The sequence below is a fragment of the Eptatretus burgeri genome, chromosome 2 (genome assembly GCF_056783735.1).
Source record: "Eptatretus burgeri isolate ZD-2024b chromosome 2, Ebu_testis_v1, whole genome shotgun sequence".
Taxonomy (NCBI): Eukaryota; Metazoa; Chordata; class Myxini; order Myxiniformes; family Myxinidae; genus Eptatretus; species Eptatretus burgeri.
In genome coordinates this window covers 105,558,840-105,566,339 of record NC_140962.1, presented here as the reverse complement: position 1 = coordinate 105,566,339, position 7,500 = coordinate 105,558,840, and the positions used below count along the sequence as shown (strand labels likewise).

Genomic DNA, 7,500 nt, shown 5'->3' with positions numbered 1-7,500 from the left:
TTCCAACCCCCCCACCCCCACAAAAAAATTGTTAGAGAAAAAAAATTTTGCAACTTTTTTTTCAACAATTTAGATTTCTTTTTTTTTGCATTTCTACATGTTTTAAGTGATTTCCAACCCCCCCCCCCCCCAAAAAAAAAAATGTTGGAGAAAAGAACTATAACTCTGTCAGCACTGTTGACATCATATTTAATGAATAAGATATAAGGTTCACTTGAGTGACCCAGCAGTATTGGCGGCGGAGGTTTTGCACTCTCCCGAGTGCTCCCCCTCCAGTTTCCTTTCTTATGTTTTTATCTACCACACTTTTTTATACGCCCGATGTATATATGTATGTATATATGTATGTGTATATATATATATATATATATATATATATATATATATATATATATATATATATATATATATATATATATATATATATGTCGGGGCGTATTATGTGATACCGGTCGTCCGTCCGTCTGTCTGTCTGTCTGTCTGTCCGTCCATTCCTGTCCGCACTCTAACTCGCAAAGTTTTCAACTTTCACGTTTCATATTTGGTATATAGGTACAAACTGTGGAGCCGTTGTGTCACGACATACCTTCGTCAGTTAAAGTGGTTGCCATGGCAACCGGGATGCTGTTTTCCATCCGTTCCTGTCCGCACTCTAACTCTCAAAGTTTTCAACTTTCACGTTTCATATTTGGTACATAGGTACAAACTGTGGAGACGGTGTGTCGCAACATACGTTCGTCATCTAAAGTGGTTGCCATGGCAACCAGGATGCTGTTTCCGTCCGTTCCTGTCCCCTCTCTAACTCCCAAAAGTTTTCAACTTTCACGTTTCATATTTGGTACATAGGTACAGACTGTGGAGATGGTGCGTCGCGACATACGTTCGTCATCTAAAGTGGTTGTCATGGCAACCAGGATGCTGTTTTCGATCCGTTCCTGTCCGCACTCTAACTCCCAAAGTTTTCAACTTTCACGTTTCATATTTGGTACATAGGTACAGATTGTGGAGGCGGTGTGTCGCGACATACGTTCGTCATCTAAAGTGGTTGCCATGGCAACCGGGATGCTGTTTTCCATCCGTTCCTGTCCGCACTCTAACTCCCAAAGTTTTCAACTTTCACGCTTCATATTTGGTACATAGGTACAGACTGTGGAGACGGTGTGTCATGACATACGTTCATCATCTAAAGTGGTTGCCATGGCAACCAGGATGCTGTTTTCCATCCGTTCCTGTCAGCACTCTAACTCCCAAAGTTTTCAACTTTCAAGTTTCATATTTGGTACATAGGTACAGACTGTGGAGATGGTGCGTCGCGACATACGTTCGTCATCTAAAGTGGTTGTCATGGCAACCAGGATGCTGTTTTCGATCCGTTCCTGTCCGCACTCTAACTCCCAAAGTTTTCAACTTTCACGTTTCATATTTGGTACATAGGTACAGATTGTGGAGGCGGTGTGTCGCGACATACGTTCGTCATCTAAAGTGGTTGCCATGGCAACCGGGATGCTGTTTTCCATCCGTTCCTGTCCGCACTCTAACTCCCAAAGTTTTCAACTTTCACGCTTCATATTTGGTACATAGGTACAGACTGTGGAGACGGTGTGTCATGACATACGTTCATCATCTAAAGTGGTTGCCATGGCAACCAGGATGCTGTTTTCCATCCGTTCCTGTCAGCACTCTAACTCCCAAAGTTTTCAACTTTCAAGTTTCATATTTGGTACATAGGTACAGACTGTGGAGATGGTGTGTAGCGACATACGTTTCTCATCTAAAGTGGTTGCCATGGAAACCAGGATGCTGTTTTCCATGTAGTTGCACAATTCTGTATATAACTTCTTGTTAGGGCATATATTGTGCTCACTTGCGCTCTTGTTACTGATTACAATATACAAATACATATATTGCTTTATAATTATACTTCACTGCAATGCTTTATAAAAATATTAATTATTAGACTCATCTTTTAAAAACGATAAATGTATAAACAGGCGAGCATTGGGTGGCTTTGACACCAACTCTGGTATCTCTACCTTTTATTATCTTAAACATTTCTATCATATCTCCTCATTTCTACAAACTTTACGAATCATTGATTTATACTAACTTTACAAATCATGCATTTATACTAACTTTACTGATCATGCATTTTCTTAACGTCACTGATCATTCTTTTATACAAACTTTACTAATCATGCATTTATACTAATTTTACTCATCATGGATTTATACTAACTTCGCTAATCATGCATTTGTACTAACTTTACTGTACATGCATTTATACTAACTTTACTGTACATGCATTTATACTAACTTTACTAACCATGCATTTATACTCACTTTACTGATCATGCATTTGTACTAACTTTACTGACCATGCATTTATACTAACTTTATGAACCATGCATTTATAGTGACTTTACTGATCATGCATTTACACTAACTTTACTGATCATGCAATTTCTTAACTTCACTGATCATGAATTTACAAGAACTTTATTAACTTTGCTAATCATGCATTTCTATAAACTTTAGTAATCATGCATTTAAACTAATTTTACTCATCATGCATTTTTACTAACTTTGCTAATCATGCATTTGTACTAACTTCGCTGTACATGCATTTACACTAATTTTACTGATCATACATTTATACTAACTTTACTAACCATGCATTTATACTAACTTTACTAACCATGCATTTATACTGACTTTACTGATCATGCATTTATACTAACTTTACTTATGATGCATTTATACTAACTTTACTGATCATGCATTTGTGCTAACTTAACTTATGATGCATTTATACTAACTTTACTGATTATGCATTTGTGCTAACTTTATTTATGATGTATTTATACTAACTTTACTGATCATGCATTTATACGAACTTTAGTAATCTTGCCCCAGTCTGTTGATAGGGATTCAGCAGTGGGCAGCCTTTCACACCCAGATATGAAAACGGTTTCACACAGGGAGGAGTCATCAGCAAAATGGTAAACTTATTTTTTCCAAGAGAATCAGACAATTATTTGATATATACTAACTTTACGGATGGGATATATACTAACTGGGATATATACTATCTATGGGATATATACTATGGGATATATACTAACTTTACGGATCATGCATTTATACTAACTTTACTAACCATGCATTTACATTAACTTTACTAACCATGCATTTATACTAACTTTACTGATTATGCATTTGTACTAACTTTACATGCATTTATACTAACTTTAGTAATCATGGTATATATACTAACTTTACTGATCATGCATTTATATTAACTTTAGTAACCATGGGATATATACTAACTTTACTGATCATGCATTTATACGAACTTTACTAACCATGCATGTATACTAACTTTAGTAACCATGCATTTATACTAACTTTATTGATCATGTATTTGTACTAACTTTACATGCATTTATCATACATTTATACTAACTTTACTAACCATGCATTTATACTAACTTTACTGATCATGCATGTATACTAACTTTACTGATCATGCATTTATACTAATGTTAGTACTCATGGAATATATACTAACTTTACTGATCATGCATTTATACTAATGTTAGTACTCATGGAATATATACTAACTTTACTGATCATGGATTTATACTAACTGTAGTAGTCATGGAAAATATCCTAACTTTACTGATACTGCATTCATACTAACTTTAGTAATCATGGAATATATACTAACTTTACAAACCATGCATTTATACTCACTTTACTGATCACGCATTTGCATAAACTTTACTGATCATGCATTTATACTAACTTTACTAACCATACATTTATACTAACTTTACTCACCATGCATTTATACTGACTTTACTGATCATGCATTTATGCTAACTTTGGAACTCATGGAATATATACTAACATTACTAACCATGTATTTCTACTAACTTTACTGATCATGGATTTATACTAACTTTAGTAATTATGGAATATGTAATAACTTTACTGATCATGCATTTATACTAACTTTACTAAGCATGCATTTATACTAACTTTACTAATCATGCATTTATACTGACTTTACTGATCATGCATTCATACTAACTTTAGTAATCATGGGATATATACTAACTTTACTGATCATGCATTTATACTAACTTTACTAACCATGCATATATACTAACTTTACTGATCATGCATGTATACTACCTTTATTGATCATGTATTTATATGAACTTTACTGATCATGCATTTATAATAACTTTACTGATCATGCATTTACACTAACTTTAGAACTCAGGGAATATATGCTAACTTTACGCTCCATGCATTTATACTAACTTTGGTTATCATGGAATATGTAATAACTTTACTGATCATGTATTTATACTTTTGTGGTGAAGAATTGCATGATTTCTGTGCCATTTCTTTGAATCTGTTATGGGGGTGGGGAGATGATCCAATTCCGATACCTTTTTGAACACCCCCGATTCACATCTTGTTGTTTAAAAATTCGATGCGTTTATGGAATTATTGTGTGGCATCACATAAACGTCCTAAACTATTTTTGTATCTTGATCTGGCCAAAAATTTATAAGCGAATTAGTTCATCTTTCAGAAGTGAAGGTTAGGAAGTAATAGTATAAGGGAGAAACTGCTGTTGGTGGAGTTGTGGGGCAGGGGTTGAGATAACCCATAATTGAAAGATTAATTTGATCTGGAAAACAGATTGTAAATTGTCATGACATTTAAGTAAAACATCAAAAGAACGAGTTATATATTTATAACTAAGTTAATATGACGAGTTGAGCCCCATGACCGATCGGGTCTCTTAATTCTTATCTGCTCATTGCAGGTTATGTGAAAGAGTGGGTATTTCAGGAGGGGGAGGGGGGGCATGAAGAGGTGAGGGAGAAAGGAGGGATTTTTGAGGCAGGTGGAAAAGGGTATACAGCGAATTGGCAGGTCGTGCCGGCTTTGTCCCCAGTTATTCCCTGGTTCTTCCCCTATAAAGGTGCCTCGCGTTTGTGCAACTGATAAGCATCTCAGCGCTGACCTTGTCATCCGCCTGTCAATCACACGGCTCTCCCAGCGGGTCTACTCGCGACCCACAAACGTGCTCATTGAAAGACACTCGGAAAGACGCGCCCTTTCAAGTCTGATATACACACACGGCGTATTATCGGGAAATACACTTTGAACCCACATCGGGTGCTCTTATTCTTCTTTTGCGACCATTCGGCAATTTCGCAGCGAAGCTAAATTCTCAACATATATACACACACACACACACACACACACACACACACACACACACACACACACACACACACACACACACACACACACACACACACACACACACACACACACACACACACACACACACACACACACACACACACACACACACACACACACACCTCATTTCGAAAGGGCCGAGGGGGTTGAACTGCTCTTGTGAAATAGTTGCTTCGTCACTCTTTTAGGCTCCGACTCCTTTGGGTGAAATCTTCCCAATTATCGTGATAAAAGAGAGAATTCTGACTTGTTCAGGATGCCGGCAATAATTTGCCTAGTCTGCAAAAGGCACCATGGGTATTTAACGTTCCCCCACTTACCCAACTAAGCCATGCCGCATACGAGTAATGAACATTTCACAATGCACTTGGTGACCGTTGACTGCTCTATCTTTTCGCTCATTGAGAATCATGTCTGTTTGTCAAGATTAGTTTGTTTGATAATCTCTTCCGAGTATGCTGTAATGCAAGGTTCAAATCCAATACACTGTTGTTGAGTTGTGCATTGTCTACGGGTGTCCTTGTAATGAATGTAAAAACGACATTGATAACTCCGAATGTCAAGGTGCTGCAGGTGATATAAGCTCCTCCATGAGCCTTAAAATTTTGCAGAGGAATTCAAATCAAGGGCATGTCTGAGTATGTAGTCTTATTGTTCTTCCAGGTATCTTATGATCTTTAACCCACTGCTCTTTGTCACCTCAAAACTGCTGCACAGGTTCATAACAATCTTTGCTTTCTCAAGCTCCAACATGATCAAAACATACATGTTTGTATACCTGGTGAATGAAGGAGGTAGAAGCTCAGATTCAGTGTCTGGTGTATGTTTATTGGTTCACGAGTCAGTAAGTGACCACTATATTCGTTACGGGTGTGTGTCTGTCTATCTGTCTGGCCCGAGCATAGCTCCGTGGGTTTTGATCCGATCTTGATAAAATTAGGGTGCGAGGTTTGTATCATGATCTAGTTATGTTTTCCGAAGAATGGGCGTGCTGCGCCCATTATGGGCGGAGCCATGCCCAAAAACGTGTGTTTTTAGGGGGTAGCCGGTTTCAAGTTACATCTTCTCCGAAGGGGTTTGTCAAATCTGGCAAGGGTTTTGGTATTTGGTTAGCCCAATGGCACCTGCATAGCCCCACGGAGCTCGATTTTTCATTTTCGTCCCAAGGTCAAGGTCACAAGGTCACGAACTTATAAAATGTCAAAAAAATCAATAAATTGGGCATCGAGCTCCTAGGGTTTTCAACTGTTTCGAATGAAAGTTGGTATACAAGTAGTGCTCTTCGAGTACTACAACTTTCATCATTTACGTTTTTCCCGATTCCCGCCAGTTTGCCCGTGGCATCCCCTCGAAGGTCAAAAAATAAAAAAGGCGAAACGTGTACATTGCTCGTGAACCATCGCCGTCTCCAGAATTGTAATATATTAAAATGCTGATACAGGGAAGGTTGGACACAAAAGGAGGCCATTTGGTCCATCAGTTAATGTGCATGATGGACCTAACTGCAGTTTGACATTTCTGGATGTGCAATTATTTCTCCAATCATGCCATGCCCCTTTTCGATTATTGCAGGACTTTAGAATTTGGCCAGAATACTGGCACACTGGCTGACTTCTCTTGATCTATCAAATAATTGTCTGATTCTCTTGGAAAAAATAAGTTTACCATTTTGCCGATGACTCCTCCCTGTGTGAAACCGTTTTCATATCTGGGTGTGAAAGGCTGCCCACTGCTGAATCCCTATCAACAGACTGGGGCAAGATAGGCCGCTGGTCAGGTATATGGAAAATGATGTTCGATGCTGGTAAGTCACCAGCACTCACAGCATCTCTCCACAAGGATGGGAAATCAAACTATCCCATCAACTTCTCTGTGCAGCCCACTGGAAGAGGTAGAGCCTCTGGAACGACTTGGTCTCACAATTCACAACCTTTCATGGAAGGATCATTTCATCAAAATAGCATCAAAGACTACTCGCTATCTGGTTGATTTCCGTGGAGCTAAGACATTCCTGAGCCACAACAAGCTCATCATGGTGTACAAGACTTTCATATGGAGCTCTGTGGAGTATGGCTTTACACTCTGGGCTGGTGCCCTTGCTTCCCACATGGCTCCTCTTAAGGCAGTAGAAAACAATATCTTCCACACCATTGTTATCTTGAGGCAGGAGGCTGAATCACAGAGAAGGTCACTCTCCCACCAAAGTTAGAA

At 38.3% G+C, this 7,500-nt stretch overlaps 1 long non-coding RNA gene and 1 pseudogene across 1 annotated transcript in view; one reads left to right on the top strand and one right to left on the bottom strand.

The window, feature by feature from the left end:
* Window positions 1-7,500, bottom strand: part of LOC147032736 (uncharacterized) — a 106,514-nt gene that overhangs the window by 36,431 nt on the left and 62,583 nt on the right. The window lies entirely within an intron of this gene.
* Window positions 7,130-7,500, top strand: part of LOC147032738 (uncharacterized) — a 14,945-nt pseudogene continuing 14,574 nt past the window's right edge.